We start from the raw sequence: 19,832 nt of genomic DNA on the forward strand, positions 1-19,832 counted from the left end.
ACCTTTTCCACCAGTCGTTGATCATGATTCATTCCATATCTTTATCAGGTTATTATTTGATCTTTTTACTTACTTTAATCTAATTCACCTCTTTCATCTTTAAACTCTTAATACCGGCCCATACTCCACCTGTGTTTAATTTGTTATCATCATCAAGCTATTTAAACTCTTCAACTTTCAACCGATTTAGCAAATTAATGCTGGCTTATATTCTGTAATTTCTGTCCCTTCTTATTTCTCTTTAATTTGTGTTATTATTATACTGCTCATCCTATTCTATATTGTTTTTGATACAGATTGTGATGAACCTCGGTGCCCTTGGTATTGGAATAAAGGAAGAATTAAATAAAACTTAGTTGTTCATTTTCTTTGTTCGTTTTATTGGGTCCATATATCTAGGACAAATGTATTCTGGTCTGTTAGTTTACCAAAAATAATATCAGTAGATTTGTTCAATTTCCTTGTTTGGTTTTATGTCTAGGTTTTGTAAGTCCATATCCATGTGTATTTTAAATACACATATATGTAATTAATGTTGATATATGGGCTCGGACTCGTTTCAGTTGATTTTAAAAAGCATGCAGATCAATTGCACCTACAATTTATAAATTTAATGAAGCATCCAGCGCGAGACATGATTCAGTAATTTTTTCCCCCTTAGACTTTTGATATAGATAGAATATTGGAGAATGGCAGGATAAACAATAAAGAGAGAAAGAAAAAGAAAAGTTGATCAAATCAATTTAAAATATGATAAGAAAGTTTTGCATTAATATTCTAACGTTTCACCCTTCAATTTTTTTTTAAATCATCATTATCATCATGCCAAAAAAAATCACTTAAAGTTGTTGGGGAAATAAGATTGAGTCTGTAAATTTGCTCTATCCAAGCTTAATTAATTCAATTAAAGTTACGTTGGAGAGCGTTTCAAAAATATGTTACGATGGGGAAAAATCTCTATAAAATTTAGAAAGAAAGTGAGAGAGGTGCCAAAAAAATTACCAAACAAAAAACAGAAAAAAAAAAATGAAGATCACACACACCCACTGCAAAGTTTCTACGTAAATGATCACCCGCAGGTTACTTGCAACGTAAGATATGTAATGTGCTTATCTCTTGCATAGTGACTATTTGAATGCTAAAAGATTAAAAAAAAATGGAAATAAAATCAGCCCAGTAAATCAATGCGAAAATTCCATCACCTAGTCGGTGACATGATAATATCGTTTTTTTTTTTGTTTCAGTCCTTCTGAAAATTAAAGAGAATTCTATGAAATGACATGCTTTGTACTATTCATATATATTTTTGGCCGAAAGGAAATAAAAAAAAACAGAGTTCAATGGTACGGGAATTTCCGACAAACTGTTAGGAAATCTCCAATAATTAATTTGTTTTATTCAACTACCCAAAAAGTTTTTTCCTTCTTTGCCGATAAAAATAAAAACCACCCAACAAGTGGAAAATTCTACAGTATTTAAAAATATACAAGTCAATAAAATAATAGCAGTATTTAAATTTATCCAATCATCATATTCATACGTGTGTTGGAATATATTGCACTTTGATGGAGTTAAAAAAAAAATTCATCTCCATATTCCGAATCAATCGATATTGATGCCAATATACATTAAATATGTAATCAATAACAGTTAATTACGAAATTCATATAATTCACCAACAAATTGCTTGTTTCTTATTCTACATGATAGGAAGAGGGCCTATTAGTTGACCTTTAGGTGAAGGACAACAACGAATTCATCACTGCTTTACGACGACATGGCCAATCTTTCCCTTTCCGCGGAAATTACATTAATTAGGACTGTGATTTAATGAGTGATCTAAATCTAGATACCCAATAATATTTCATGATGTGGCACGACTATAATTTTCAAATTAATCAAAACACAATCAGACATTTTATCATATAATTAATATTCAAAAAGCACAAAATCCAAAATTTTTAAAAGGGACAATGTATGTAAAAGGTGTTCTGATTATCATGATTGCTTTGAATTCTTGAAGATAATTTTAAAATTGATGAAATTCAATGGCTGTAATTAAGATATGTCCACTTAATTAATTGAGAGTGATTTTAAATCACTCATTTAATCCAATTAATTAGAGAAAACTCACTGCATTTTCCGAGTTTCTCACCTTCATAAATGGTAATGTTATTATAACAAACTGCTATATATATATGGACACACAGGTGTGTATAACATTATTTGTATGTAAATTTCCTTATTAAATGAAAGAGAGCGAGAGAAAAGCATTATAACAATGAGAAACAAATTAATAATACTCTATTAATTAATTAGATATCTAACGCTTGATTTAATTTCACGTATGTAGGTTTAAATTTGAAGTGGTTGGTGTTGGTATGGTACGCGGTGAACAAGACTAAACACACATTAGCCATTATTTAACCTTCTGTCCCACGTGCATTAATGTGGCCTTTTAATTCCATTCGGCCTTCCATCTTTTGGTTTCCAAGCCCAATTAATTAATTCTGCCACACGCGACTACTTCAAACTTTCCCCAAAACTTTCTCTCTAGATTTCTTTGAATGTCCAATATCATCATACTTTGTACCCTTTCTATAAATACCTCTCTTCTACACCAACAAGCTTCAAACCAATCCTGTCATCTACCTCTCATCATTTCATCAGTTTTTCTCTGTAACTTTGATTGTTCCTTCTTGTTAGACAGAAAGCAACACCATGAATTCTAAAAGCATCAACACCCAGAAGCTTTTTTTTGGGCCATCACCTCAGACTCAGGTGGCCTCTCATAATATTAATAATGCTACTCCAATCCCAACTCCTCAGAAGCTTCTTTCCCACTCTAATAATATTGTTAGGAATGGGGAATGACCGCTTGTAAGAACTCCTACTCCAATCTGAACCCCCCCAACAAGATCTTTTCCAAGAAAACATGTTCTCTCACAGGCTCATTATTAATATTCCTTATTCTCCTTCTATATATTTGTAAGACATTTTAATCGAATTACATGTATCATCATGTGTTAATTAATTGTTTTAAAAGTTATATATTAGGGCATCTCAATTAAAAAAATCTTATTTACTACACTATTGAAATTAAGACTTAAAATGTTTTAAATTTTTTTAACATGCATCTTACATAAAAAATGTCTTATATTTTTTAACAGATGGAATATATACATCCGAAGGTAATAATATATATGGATTAAATGCTTTCTTTTGGACATTGGATCTGAGGTTCTTTAAGTATTCAATACTAGTAATATACTCCTTCCATCCCTATATATAAGATGTTTTTAACTGAATTACGCAAACCAATAAAAGTTGATTATCTAATTAAAAACACAACAACATTCAATTTTGCCCCTAATTATTGTAAATAAAAAATGAATCTCTTTTTCAAAAATAAATTAATGAGAGTATTTATCTTTTTTTATTTTTAATTTAATAAGGATATAATGGTCTATTCATTAAAAAAATATACAAACAACATCTTATATTTAATGATAAAAAAAGGTTTTAAAAAATATCTTATATATAGGGATGGTAGGAGTATAATACTCCCTCCATTCCAAATTATACAGCACTTTTGAATGAGCTTCTCTATCTCAAAATATAAGACATTTTGAGTAGATTAAGGTTTTATTAAATGAATCAATTCTAATATTTTTTTGTTTCTCTATAATTAATTTTCCTTCCTTCTCTTTTCAATATATTAAATGATGGGCATTTTTAAAAGTTTATATTTTTGTTTTGAAAAGATAAGATTGTTAAGTGTATTTGATGTAGTTTATTGATATCTAAAATTTTGTCTAAAAGTATTTTATAATTTGAGATGGAAGGAGTACATGTTACCTGCTGAGCAGTAATTAAAAGCTTTCACATTTTGGCTTTATTTTTAGCATCGAAGAATTTTATCGTAACAAAGAAACGGCACAGAACATTTGTTTAATGTTTCTCTGTTCCATTTTATTAAATAATCTTAAATCTTGTTACCCTAAATCCATACGACAAATGTTCAAACTCGTTAATATAATTAGTCTATTAACCTGTATGTACCGTGGGTAATATTCATCTTATTCTTCTTTCAATATTCTGTTGATTCCCAATTTCATGTTGATGTTTCATTTTCACGTAGATTGTGGTGAAGTCCCAGAGATATTGGATATTGAAGTTAGAATGCTCGATACATATACATATATATATATATATATATAGAAGAATCCACACATTATACATTCATAAATACATATAGGGAAATAATATTCTAGAAGAGATATGAAACAATATATGACTTGCGTCTGGGTTTGATTTGATTGCTTAATTTCTTGTCCTTAATTTTCTCCCGTTAATGTAAAGATGAGGAGAAACACATTATTTATAATGTAAGAATTGTGCAATTTAATTATATAAATATATATACAAATTATTCATTGCAAAGGAGGAAGCTTTCTAAATCCATTTAATTATTGTGAACCCTATGTTAGCTTTTTCAAATGAGCTTCATTGTTGTAAATTTATGATATCAGCAGGATATAAACGTCCACCACCTTGTAGCTAGGTGATAATATACCAATTTCAAAGTTTTCTTTTGGTCAGTTGACTCAGTGATATGAGAAACTTCCATCTTTTTTTTTTTGGACGAAAGAAACTTCCATCAAACTGTTAGGAAATTAAATTTGCAATAATTTGTTTTACATATTCAACCATCCAAAAAGTTCTTTTTGCCAATAATTAAAAACACTCAAAAAAATGAAAACTATAAAATACTTTATTTTGTCAGTTTCCCATCATTCATTATAAATAATATTAATTAATTATGCGAGAGACGAAATTGTGTGTTTATCACAAAGCTACAGCGTCTAACACATTACAACAAATGGTGTTGTAATTACTTAATAATTTCCTTAATTATCCATCCACCGTCAGATATATATAATGTGTTCGTCTCTTATATGTTGACTATCACTATGGGGGGGGGGAAGGATGAAAGACTAGATATGAGCACATATATTTAATTCAATTTCCTGAAACGTTTGGAATACGATACGATCAAATTGATTATAATATATTAAATTATTTGTTAGACCAAATTGCATTTGTCACAAAGATATGTGATAATTTCTCTAGTTACTATCCATCGTTTTCTCTTTTATATCCTCAACATAAAAATAAATAAATAAGAAAAGAACAGAGAATTAAACCCATTAAATTAAGGTGAAAATTCCAAAAAGGACATTCAAATGATGATTTGATATCGTCTTTATTTTGTTTTATTCCAGACATGGCACTTAATTTTGTAAATGAATTTTGCGGTATTTTTCATGAAACTTTGTTGAATAAATAATTATTTCCGTGGAGTCTGTCAATTTAATTATGCATGTCGTCAACCATCCAATAATAATGGACGACGTTCAATTTTTTGACTTCATATATAATTTAAAACATACACAGTTAAATGAATTCAGATTAATCGAAAAAGTCACGTGAAAATGAGTTTACTTCAAACAAGTCATTGATATGTATATTTTTAATTAACTTTCTAGCTTTTTAGGTTCTCGCGTCCTTCTTGACATCCTAATTAGCGCTTGTCTTGTTGAAACAGTAGTCTTGTTCTTCTTATTTATGTTTTAATGTCTCGTTTGAAGAATCTCATTTTTGGTTTTCATTTCCCAGCAGAATGTGAAGCACCGGTGACATGTGAAATGGCTTGATCAAGAATAATGAAAGCAATCTATATATTACAAGGCAATTACACGTACACACAGTCGCACACACATATGTTCTGTCGTCATATATACTATCAACAAAATTATTTATTTTTTATTTTTGGTTTGTTTGTTTTGCCTCTAGGCTTGATTTGTTGTTCTTGTTTGCTTCCACAAATACAGTGTTCGTTATGTATTCTTTTCAAAGTAGCTTTCATTTGTAACCTTTCTGTTTGATGTCTCGTGTCATCTTGGCAATAATAATGGAAAGTCAAGTGTCTGTTCTGAATAGTCTAACCTTCGTACATTTCTGCACTTTTGAGTTTTGACATTTACGTACGACATTACTCTTAGAACCATTGTTATTAAAATTTAAAATTTAATTTAAATTTCGTGAAATCTAAGCCAAGTGATCCCACTGTGAAACTAATTAATTTATTTACAAAATTATATTATACTTGTTTTATATATTATATTCTAATTAGTTGTAATAATATTTTAATATTAAAGTAAAGTACGTAAATTTAGATTTTAATATTTTATTAATTTTTGAATTTTCAACGACATATGTGTATATATTGTACGTTAAATAATAAAATATATGTCTATTTGACAAAATCTCCATTTTGGGCTCCTCAAAATGGACGTACTTTTCCAATATTAATTAATTGTTTAGATTTGGAAAACCTCTGCTTTAGGGTCCCAAAACAAAGGCCCAAACGCATGGGCAATCATTATATTTTTTTCATTTAATTTGGGGTGTTTAACTATATTTTATAATAAATATTTTTTAGATTAATTTTTAAATTTATATTTCCATAAAAAGAAATTGTTAATAATTTTGTTCACAATAAGCAAACTTTCAGCTTACCTTATAATCAACAACTTAATTTCATCCGTAATCTACACGAGATGCCGATGGATCCTCTGTGACTGATAGTATTTAAATTTATTTAACTCTTTCACTTTAGAAAAATTGGAAAATATTTGAATAAAATATATTGGCCCTTATAAATTTCAATTCCTCGTCTTTGCACTTTTCAGAATCGATCGATTTATATTGGCTCTGTGTACTCGCTGACATGTATAGAATCAATTGACTTTGTATTAACATAGGTGGCCTCATTTCTTGTCCTTTTTCAGCAGATGATGTTTCTCCATGCCTGTCTTTTATGTGACATTTGAAAATTGACATTACGTAAGCCATTAACAATATTAAATTATTAACATTCAAAATATAAAGTATTTTTAATTAAATTTTATCCAAATAAATTATTTATTTATTTTTAAATTAACTCTATGTTTTTATATTTATTTCTCATTATAAACACTCTAAAATAAATATAAAGTAATTTATTTAATAATAACACTTTTTTAAAAAAATAAAATATTACACCTCAAAAAACTAAAGATGTCTTATATTTTTTAATGAAGAGAGTACATATATTAACTATACAGAATGATCTTAAAAAAAAGATTAACCCTAACAAATAAAATAACAGTTGATAATTTCTTTCATTTCCAGTTGGCAATTAATTAACCAGACAATATATTTGATTTTTTTAGTATTTAAAATCAAAATTATATTTGATCATGCCAGGTGAAGCATAGCTTAATTGTGAAGTTTTTGATGACTCCCAAAACGTACAAGAGAATCTTTACGAGGAAGCTGCAGTTGACTTTGAATCAAATAGCCTCAGTTTCACCAACAAATTCTCGGAAGCATTTTCTGGTAATTAAAAAAAAAATCTGAGAGAAAGCTAGTGATCATGGCATGATAAGATTTTTTGGACAGGACTTTCAATATTTAATTTATTCATCCATATTACTATAATTGTTTCTTTGACGTGTTCTTTTTTTTTTTTATAAACATTCTTTCAAAATACACTATATTTGATTATTAAAAATTATAGTTATTTTAACTAATTTTTATCATAAATTATCACAATTAACCATCTATAACTTTTATTATCAATCTATTTTTTAATTCTAAAACCAATTTTAAATTAATATGATTAAATGGATTTTCATTTTATTTTATTCTGAAAATTAATTTTAAAAAGTATATTACAAAATAGTTTCTAAAAATGAAAAGCGAAAACATCAACCAAATAGGCCCTATGGTTCAACGTCTACTGAAATAACATATATTTTAGGAATTTGCAAATTTAGTTTTTAATTTTATAATTTTATTGTGATAAATTTACAACTTGTATTTCAAATTTTAACAAGAAAATAATTTTTTTATTCTTCAACCATATTAAAATTTAAAAAATAAGTTGTAAATTCACAATGAAATTGCAAAATTGAGAGTCAAACTCGCAAATTCCTAAAGTTTATCGTTTGGAACCTAAGTTAAATTAATTGATTCTTTTGGAACCTTTATGTCATATTCCCTATTATTAATTTGTGTGTAAATATAGCGTTGGTTAATTATTCGTTTCAAAAGTAGCTGGCTTTCATTTGTAACCCTTTTTACATGTAAATAAGATAGGGACATGTGGAATCAAGTAGGTGACATGTAAGATGGAGATCGATTACGTGAATTATAATGCAAGTGGGGGATTTCGAACAAAATGGATCGCTTACACATCAGACTAATTTATTACATGCACGCTGTTCTGACTCTGTGTGTGTGTGTGCTTGTGATTGAATAACGTAACTACTGGAGTGAAGGTTTGAAGTTGAAGTGGTCATACACGGTGAAGAAGACACTGAAGACGATCCACATTACTAAGTTAATAAATGACTTGCTTATTGGAACTTCCAGCGTCAGATTAGGGCTCAAGCAATGAAAATCTTTTTCCGTGGTGAAGATATATATATGGGGCCTTAATTGCACATTAATTCTATTAATCCTGCTTTGTTAGGAATATATAATTTAATTTCGACGAACATTCTTCAAATACATGAACTCTGAATACGCATGTCATCACCATTCATTCAGGGATAGTTCTGAATGAATTAAAAGCCGTGCTATTTACCCTTAAAATGCAAACATGAATTATATATTTGTTGTTATTAATGATTGGGAAAATTTAATTAAGCATTGCTAGCAAGGGAAAGAATTTGACAAGTTTTAGCTCTAAATAGACAAAATAAAAATATAAGGAAACTAGACTTACAAAAGAAATGTATATTTGAATAAAGCAGCTTAAATTTCACCTATAAATGCAATGAAGCATCTTGCGAGGTGTAATTCAATACCACAAAAACAGTAATTCAGAAATTTAATTTAAATTTCGAATAAAGAGTCAAAGATTGAGGTTGAATTTCACGTTAAACGAAATAAATTAATTCCGTGTACATGGGAGAGAATATCAAACAGAAGAAAGAAGTCACTTTGGTTAAAATAATGACGTATGTTGTATATACATGGTCAATATATGCATCAGACTAATTAATTACACTGTATATGTTCTGTGTGTGTGTGATTCAATGTAACGTGACTACTGGTGTGAAGGTTTGAAGTGGTCATACACGATGAGAAGATAAATTCTCAAGACCTCCCACATTCATAATCTTTTTGATGTAATAAAAAATACTAAGGCCGTGTATATACGCTCGCGTGTGAAGAGTTATCAAGTCAATTAATAAATGACTTGCTTGTGACCCTAGGCCACATGCTTTGTTTTCCAAGTTCAATACAATTCCATCGCAAGTTTAGAGTGTATTTCCTTAACAATCACTTGGCAATTACTTGAACCAATATGCATCACCATACAATACCTTGAGATTAGCTTAGTATAAATATACACGAATCTGATTCCTCCAGCTTCACAGCAAAACCTGCCTCTATCTCTCGTTATCAAATCATAAGCCATCTTTTCTCTGCTTAATTAACCGAACCCTAACTCTTGAAGAAGGTGCAGCATGCCGAGGCCTTCACGCGACACTACTACTCAGCCTACTGCTCAGGCAGCCGTTTCCACTAGTGGGCCACGTCCTCAGACTCAAAACTCCAATGGCACAACAATGTCTGATGCCCAGCAAATCTTTTCCACCGGTCATGACGTACTCGTCTCATTTCATTTATTCATTTTCTGCTTACTATGTATACGTTTACTCCTTTCGTTTATACTTATCAATCATTTTTCATTTCATTATGTCTTGTTTAAAGGTACTTTGTTATATATTAAGTTCTTGGCTCAATTTTGTTATTTGCTTCTTAATTTAATTTGAACGTCACGCATGAAAATGAGTTATCTTCAAACAAGTCATTGATATATATATATATATATATAGTGCCTATATTTTTAATTAACTTTCTGCCTTTTTAGGTTCTCGCGTCCTTCTTGTAATGTAATCTTGGTCCAGATTATTATGAAGACATCCTAATTAGCGCTTGTCTTGTTGAAACAGTATTCTTGTTCTTCTTATTTATGTTTTAATGTCTCGTTTGAAGAATCTCATTTTTGGTTTTCATTTTCCAGCAGAAGGTGAAGCCTACTCAGACTCAAAACTCCAATGGCACAACAATTTTTGATGCCCAGCAAGTCTTTACCACCGATCATGACGTACTCGTCTCATTTCATTTATTCATTTTCTGCTTATTATATATACATTTACTCCTTTCTTTTATACTTATCAATCATTTTTCATTTCATTATGTCTTGTTTATAGGTACTTTGTTATATATTAAGTTCTTGGCTCAATTTTGTTGTTTGCTTCTTAATTTAATTTCAACGTCACGCATGAAAACGAGTTATCTTCAAACAAGTCATTGATATATATATATATATATATATATAGTGCCTATATTTTTAATTAACTTTCTGGCATTTTAGGTTCTCGCGTCCTTCTTGTAATGTAATCTTGGTCCAGATTATTATGAAGACATCCTAATTAGCGCTTGTCTTGTTGAAACATTTTAATGTCTCGTTTGAAGAATCTCATTTTTGGTTTTCATTTTCCAGCAGATCGCGAAGCGCCGGTGACATGTGAAATGTCTTGATCAAGAATAATGGAAGCAAAATATATAATACAAGGCAATAGCACACACATATGTCGTGTCGTCATATATACTATCAACATAATTATTTGTTTTTTTCTTTTTGGTTTGTTTGTTTTGCCTCTAGGCTTGATTTGTTCTTGTTTGCTTCCACAAATACAGCATTAGTTATATATTCCTTTCAAAGTAGCTTTCATTTGTATCCTTTCTGTTTGACGTCTCGTGTCATCTTGGCAATAATAATAGAAAGTCAAGTGTCTGTTCTGAATAGTCTAACCTTCGTACATTTCTGCACTTTTGAGTTCTGACATTTACATACGATATTACTTTTAGAACCATTGTTATTAAAATTTAAAAATGAGCCACGTAATTTTATTTAAATTTCGTGAAATCTACGCCAAGTGATCCCACTGTGAAGCTTATTAATTTATTTACAAAATGGCCAATCATTTTTTGGATTAATTTTTTAATTTATCTTTCCATAAAATTAAATAGTAAATAATTTTGTTCACAATAAGCAAACTTTGAGCTTACCTTATAATCAACAACTTAATTTCACCCGTAATCTACGAGATGCCGATGGATCCTCTGTGACTGATAGTATTCAAATTTATTTAACTCTTTCAATTTAGAAAAATTGGAAAATATTTGAATAAAATATATTGGCCCTTATTAATTTCAATTCATCGTCTTTGCCCTTTTCAGAATCAGTTGATTTTAGGGAGAATGACAATTAAGGACCTGCTAAGAACATTAATCCCAATTACGGACCGTGAAATTTTGAAATCCGAGTTAAGGACCATGGTCCTTAATTGTGATAAAAAAATGAAATTTATGAGGTGGGATTCACTAACGCGACTTGGGAATTCACTAACCAAACTTAAGAAAATTTGTAACGTATATTGTGAAAACATGGAACCCCACTTGGAAATAGAATGTTTAAAAAAGCGCCACTTGAGAATTCACTAACTAGACTTGAAAAAATTTCTAACGTATATTGTGAAAAAATGAAACCCCACTTGAGAATCATTAATAAAAAGTGACTTATCCAAATTGGTGTTTTTTATTAAACAATCGATTCCCAAGTGAAGTTTCATATTTTCACAATATACGTTAGAAATTTTTTTAAGTCTAGTTAGTGAATTCCCAAGTGGCGCTTTTTTAAACATTCCATTTTCAAGTGGGGTTCCATGTTTTCACAATATACGTTACAAATTTTCTCAAGTTGGGTTAGTGAATTCTCAAGTCGAGTTAGCGAATCTCACCTCACAAATTTCATTTTTTTATCACAATTAAGGACCATGGTCCTTAACTCGGATTTTAAAATTTTACGGTCCGTAATTGGGATTAATATTCTTAGCAGGTCCTAAATTGTCATTCTCCCTTGATTTTATGTTGGCTCTGTATGTGTCCTTGCAGGCATATATAGAATCAACTGATTTTGTATTGACATATGTGGCTTTCATTTCTTGTCCTTTTTCAGCAGATGATGTTTTTCCATGTTTGTCTTTTATGTGACATTTGAAAATTTACTTGGCACATGATAGCATTAGGGGACGCTACGTAAGACATTAATAGAATCAAACAATTAATGGTTTTAAAAAAAATACATATATTAACTATATAGAACGATCTTAAAAAAAAACAAAGTAAATTAACCCATTGTGGTAACAAATAAAATAACAGTTGATAATTTCTTTCAATTCCACTTGGAAATTAATTAACCAGAAAATATATTTGATTTTTTAGTATTTAAAAGCAAAATTATATTTGATCATACCATGTGAAGCTTAGCTTAATTCTGAAGTTTTTGACGGCTCCCAAAACGTATAAGAGAATCTATACGAGGAAGCTGCAGTTGACTTTGTATAAAATAACCCCAGTTTCACCAACAAATTCTGGGAACCTTTTTCTGGTAATTAAAAAAAAAATCTGGGAGAAACCTAGTGATCACGACGTGATAAGATACTTTGAACAGGACTTTCAATATTTAATTTATTCATCCATATTACTATAATTGTTTCCTTGACGTGTTCTTTTTCTATTTTTCATAAACATTCTTCGACGTGTTCTATTAATTAAGTTGATATTTTATTCCAAATAAAATCATTTTTCACTAATAATAACACAAGTTTATAATGAATTTGCTGTGTATATATTCAATTAGTCATCTGCGTGTTTGAAAATTAACTACTAGCTACGAATTCATGTCAAAATTACTCCCTCTCCATTAAACATTATAAGTATTTTTAGTCTCAACATGTAATTAATAAGTTATACCTTTAATAAATAAATCATCCAACAGTTCACTTTAAATTAAACAAACTCTTAAATAAAGATAAATGTGAAAAAATGTTATCGACTTAAAGACAATTAAATAATGAGTTAATGAGCAAATAGGATCCTAAACTCATATTCAAAAATTACCCTAGATCCTAAACTGTTAAAATATGTAAAATAAATCTAAACTTTTAAATTCGTAGCAAAATAAACTTTGATCGTTAATTTTTTAACATCATTACTATTCACACAAGTACTATTTAGGGTTTATTTTTTACGAATTTAATCCTGACTGTTACAATACCAGCATGGAAAGTAATGGTGTTAAAAAAGTTAACGGTCAAGATTTATTTTATTATGAATTTAAAAATTTAGGATTTATTTTGTATATTTTAAGAGTTCAGGGTTTAAGGCAATTTTCAAGCAAAAATTCAGAATTCTATTTACTCATTAACCCTTAAATAATTTATTGGGATTATGATTTGGTTAAAATGTCTTATATAGTTTTTTAACAAATAGAGTATAATATTTATCTTATAAAAAAGAGAAGAAAAACCAAGCAGATCAGGCCAGCAAATTAACGTGGAAATTCCACCACATAATCGGTGAGATAATATGTAAATTTTATTTTGTTGAGTCCTTATGGTACAGAAAATTCTATGAAAATTAAAGGAGATTAGAGAGATATATACATACACTTTTCTATTTGACCGAAGAAAATGTAAAGATAGAGAGAGGTCAATGCTGTAAGAACTTCGACAAACGGTTAGGAAATCTCTCATAATTTGATTTATTCAACTTAACTACCCCCAAAAAACATTGATTAGGTTTCTTTGATTTGCTTTTGTCTACATCGTTCTAAAACGCGTCAATTTTTCTTTTTTAAAAAATATACTAATAGCAATGTTTTAATTTCTATCCATCCGTGAATATATAATTAATAGTGAAAACTAGTCTGGGTCCTATATATGCATTGTATAGAGTCTAATAAATATAAACCACAATATATATGGTGATAACTCATGAACATATAAAGGATGGAATGGAAGGAGAAATAGCTCACGTACGGCTTCGAATTCATACAACACGCCAACACGGTAAAGACACACATTAATTGTGTCTATCTCATTTAAATGAAAACTCGCTACATTTTCCAAGTTTTTTCTACCTTCCAAGTGTTATATTAATTAGAAATTAAACTAATACACAAATTAAAGTTCCAGAATATTTCTGTGTAAATATGTTAGTAAGCTTTTTGATCACTTCCTATATATGCATGGTATAGAGTCTAATAAATATAAGCCACAGTATCTATGGTGATAACTCATGAACATGTGAAGGTTGGAATGGCAGGAGAAATGGCTCTGGACTTTCAATTCATACACGGCATAAACACAGATTAATCGTACGATCTATCTCAATTCAATGAAACCCCGCTGCATTTTCCAAGTTGTTTCTACCTTAATTCCAAATGTTATTGATTAGAAACTAATAAACAAATTGAAGTTCCAGAATATTTCTGTGTAAATTACTTCCTTAATTCACGCAAGTTCGTAATCCTAAAAATTACCTATGTGTGGTTTCTCTTATCATCAAGGAAGCCACATCTGCATGTGTGATCAAATCACAAGCTAAGCAACCTTGAAGAAGAAGATCTGATTTGTTAGTGAAAGAGTAGCATGAGTTCTCAGAGCATAACCATCGAGAAAGTCCTTTCCCCTAAACCACCTCATCGGACACAGTCTAATAACCCTCCAACATCTACTGGGACTCGAATTCCTACCACTCAGAGTATCTTTTCCAAGAGTCGTCGGTCATGATTCATTCTATATCTTTATCAGGTTATTATTTAATCTTTTTACTTACTTTAATCTAATTCACCCCTTTCATCTTTAAACTCTTAATAATACCCATACTCCATCTTTGTTTACTTTGTTATCATCATAAAGCTATTTAAACTCTTCATCTTTCAACTGATTTAGCAAATTAATGCTCGCTTATATTCTGTAATTTCTGTCCCTTCCTATTTCTCTTTAATTTGTATTATTATTATATTTTGCTCACTCTATTCTATTTTGTTTTTGATACAGATTGTGATGAAGCCCGTTGCCCTTGGTATTGGAATAAAGGAGAAATGAAATAAAACTTATTTAGTCAATTTCTTTGTTCGTTTTATTAGGTCCATGTATCCAGGGCAAATGTATTCTGATGTGTTAGTTTACCAGAAAAACTAGTTGTATATTTCTTCAATTTCTTTGTTTGGTTTTAAGTCTAGGTTTTGTAAGCCCATGTCCGTATGCATTTTAAATACACATATTGGTAATTAATGTTGATATATGGGCTCGGACTCGAGAGTTTCAATTCATTTCTAAAAGCATGCAGATCAATTGCACCTATAATTTATAAATTTAATGAAGCATCCAGCGCGAGACATGATTCAGTAATTTTTTTTCTTAGACTTTTGATATATATAGAATATTAGAGAATGGCAGGATAAACAATAAACATAGAAAGAAAAAGAAAAGTTTATCAAATTAATTTAAAGTAAGATAAGAATGTATTGCACTAATATCCTGACGTTTCACCCTTCAAGCTCTTTTTTCTTTTTTTAAGAAATCATCATCATCATCATCATGCCAAAACATAAAAATCACTTAGAGTTGCTGGGGAAATAAGATTGAGTCTATAAATTTGCTCTATCCAAGCTTAATTCAATTAAAGTTACGTTGGAAAGGGTTTCAAAAATATGTTACGATGGGGAAAAATTCTCTATAAATTTAGAAAGAAAATGAGAGAAGTGCCAAAAAAAAATTACCAAACAAAAAACAGAAAAGAAAAGGAAGATCACAGTATACTCCCAGCGAAATTTCTACGTAAATGATCTCCCGCAGGTTACTTGCAACGTAAGATATGTAATGTCTTATCTCTTTCATATTGACAATTTGAATGCTAGAAGATTAAAAAAAATGGAAAGAAAAACAGCCCAGTAAATCAATGCGAAAATTCCACCACCTAGTCGGTGATATGATAGTATCGTTTATTTTTTTTTAGTCCTTCTGCAAATTAAAGAGAATTCGATGAAATGACATACTCTGTACTATTCATATGTATTTTTGGCCGAAAAGAAATAAAAAAAAGTAGAGGTCAATGGTACGGGAATTTCAGCCAAACTGTTGGGAAATCTCCAATAATTAATTTATTTTATTCAACTAACCAAAAAGTTTTTTTCCTTTTTTGCCCATAAAAATAAAAACAACCCATGAAGTGGAAAATTCTACAGTATTTAAAAAACTACTAGTCAATAAAGTAATAGCAATATTTAAGTTTTTCCAATAATCATATTCATACGTGTGTTGGTATATATTGCATTTTGATGGAGTTAAAAAAAATTCATATCCATGTTCCGAGTCAGTCGATATTAATGCCAATATAAATTAAATATGTAATCAATAATAGTTAATTACGAAATTCATATAATTCACCAACTACTTGTTTCTTATTCTAGATGATACGAAAAGGGCCTATATTAGTTGATCTTTAGGTGAAGGACAATAAAGGAGTCATCACTGCTTTACGACGACATGGCCAATCTCTCCCTTTCCGCGGAAATTACATTAATTAGGATTGTGATTTAAGGAGTGATCTAAATGTAGATATCTAATAATATCTCATGATGTCGCACGACTATAATTGTCAAATTAATCAAAACACAATCAGGCATTTTATCATATAATTAATATTCAAAAAGCACAAAATCCAAATTTTTAAAAGGGACAATGTATGTAAAAGGTGTTCTGATTATAATGATTGTTTTGAATTCTGAAGATAATTTTAAAATTGATGAAATTCAATGGCTGTAATTAAGATATACCCACTTAATTAATTGAGAGAGTGAATTTAAGTCACTCATTAAATCCAATTAATTAGAGAAAACTCACTGCATTTTCATTTTCCGAGCTTATTACCTTCATAAATCATAATGTTTTTATAACAAATTGCTATATATATATATATATGGACACACAGGTGTGTGTAACATTATTTTGTCTAAAAGTATCTTATAATTTAAGATGAAAGAAACACATGTTACCTGCTAAGCAGTAATTGAAAGCTTTCACATTTTGGCTTTATTTTTAGTGTTGAAGAATTTAATCGTAACAAGGAAACGATGCAGAACTTTTGTGTAATTTTTCTTCCGTTCCATTTTATTAAATAAATAACCTTGAATCTTGATTACTCTAAATCCATACGACAAATGTTCGAAATTGTTAATATAATTAGTCTATTAACTTGTATGTATCGCGCGTAATGTTCATCTTATTCTTCTTTCAATATTCTACTGATTCCCATTTTGATGTTTCATTTTCACGTAGATTGTGATGAAGTCCCAGAGATATTGAAGTTAAAAGGCTCGATATATATATATATATATATATGTATATAGAAGAATCCACACATTATACATACATACATATAGGGAAATAATATTCTAGAAGAGACATGAAACGATATATGATTTGCGTATAGGTTTGATTTGATTGTTTAATTTATTGTCCTTAATTTTCTCCCATTAATGCAAAGATGAGGAGAAACACATAATTTATAATGTATGAATTGAGCAATTTAATCATATAAATGTATATACAAATTATTCGTTGCAAAGGAGGAGGCTTTCTAAATCTATTTAATTATTGTGAACCCTATGTTAACTTCAAATGAGTTTCATTGTTGTAACTTTATGATATCAACAGTATATAAATTTCCACCACCTTGTGGCTAGGTGATAATATAGCAATTTCAAAGTTTTCTTTTGGTCAGATGACTCAGTGATATGAGAAACTTCCATCTTTTTTTGTTTGGACAAAAGAAACTTCCATCGAACTGTTAGGAAATTAAATTTGCAATAATTTGTTTTACATGTTCAACCATCCAAAAAGTTCTTTTTGCCAATAATTAAAAACACCCAAATAATGAAAACTATAAAATACTTTATTTTGTAAGTTTCCCATTATTCGTTGTAAATAATATTAATTAATTGTGCGAGAGGCGAAATTGTGTGTTTATCACAAAGCTACGGCGGCTAACACATTACAACAAATGGTATTGTAATTGCTTAATAATTTCCTTAATTATCCATCCACCGTCAGATATATATGATGTGTTCATCTCTTATATGTTGACTATCAATAGGGGGAAAAAGATGAAAGATTGAGGTTATATTCCATGTTGTAACGAAATAATTAAACAAGCTCCGCGTTGATTAGATATGAGCACATATATTGAATTCAATTTCCTGAAACGTTTGGAATACGACTCGATCAAATGGATTATAATATATTAAATTATTTGTTAGACCAAATTGCATTTGTCACAAAGATATGTGATAATTTCTCTAGTTGCTATCCATCGTTTTTTCTTTTATATCCTCAACATAAAAATAAATAAATAAGAAAAGAACAGATAATTAAACCCATCATTAAATTAAGGTGAAACTTCCAAAAGGGACATTCAAATGATGATTTGATAACAGCCAGGTTTGATTGATTTGATATCGTCTTTATTTTGTTTTATTCCAGACATGGTACTTAATTTTGTAAATGAATGTCCTTGAACTTTTGCGGTATTTTTCATGAAACTTTGTTGAATAAATAATTATTTCCGTGGAGTCTGTCAATTTAATTATGCATGTCGTCAACCATCCAATAATAAGGGGCGACGTTCAATTTTTTGACTTCATATATAGTTTAAAACATACACAGTTAAATGAATTCAGATTAATAAAAAAAGTCACGTGAATACAGAAACTATGCAATATTTGGATCCAGGCTTGTAAAAAACGACAATAACAAAATAAATATTTGTTTATTGTCAAACGATGTTATTGTACAACCATAAATTTAATTAAGTAAATTGTACCATCCGTTGTTTTCAACCATGTTCCAAATTCAATTGAGGAATATTGAGATATTACATTATTCATATTTCATTAGACAAGAACTTTATTATTTAATATTTGGAATTGGATTCCGTGTTCCTGAAAAATATTTTTGAAATACGGCTTGATAGATGTTACATACACATTACTCTAAAGAACTTAAATTCATCTTCTCTTTTTTTTTTTTTTTGCTTCTTGAATGTTCAAAAAACATGAAAACATGAAATTTTTAAAACTAGTAATGGGACTTGTCATTTCACAAATAATTACTTATTAAATTATCAATGGGAACTTGTTAATGAAGTTTAATATTGAGTTATTTTTATAAATGTTTACTTTTTTATTATTAAAAATTTACATGTCAAAGTCTTATGTGAACTTGATATTTAGCTAAAATTTACTTTTAAGCTAGTAATGGGACATGTCATTTCACAAATCATTACTTGTTAAATTATTAATGAAAACTTGTTAAAAAAATTTAACATGAAGTGATTTTTATAAATGTTTACTTGTTTTTATTACCAAAATTTTACATGTTAAAAAGTTTATATGAATTTGTTATTTTATTAAAATTTACTTATTAAAGTATTAGGAAAAATTTTCAAAGGTAGTAACAAGACTTATCATTTTATAAATAGTTACTTATTAAATTATTAATGGGAACTTATTTGTCAAATTATCAAGAAAGGTTTTCAAAACTAACAATATGACTTGTCGTTTCACAAATGATTATTTGTTAAATTATGAATGAGGACTTGTCATTCCTGGTAATAAAAATAAGTAAACATTTATAAAAATCAATGCATATAAATTTTTTTAACAAGTCCTATAATTTAATAAGTAGTCATTTGTAAAATGATAAGTAACCATTAAGCTCCTAATAATTGGCATAAAAAGTAAAAACAAAGTTTAAAATATAAAAATTTACATTATAAAATTGAAAGAAATTTTTAAC

This window comes from Prosopis cineraria, unplaced genomic scaffold (assembly GCF_029017545.1).
Source record: "Prosopis cineraria cultivar Desert tree isolate PC_DT_omini unplaced genomic scaffold, ASM2901754v1 PC11, whole genome shotgun sequence".
NCBI lineage: Eukaryota > Viridiplantae > Streptophyta > Magnoliopsida > Fabales > Fabaceae > Prosopis > Prosopis cineraria.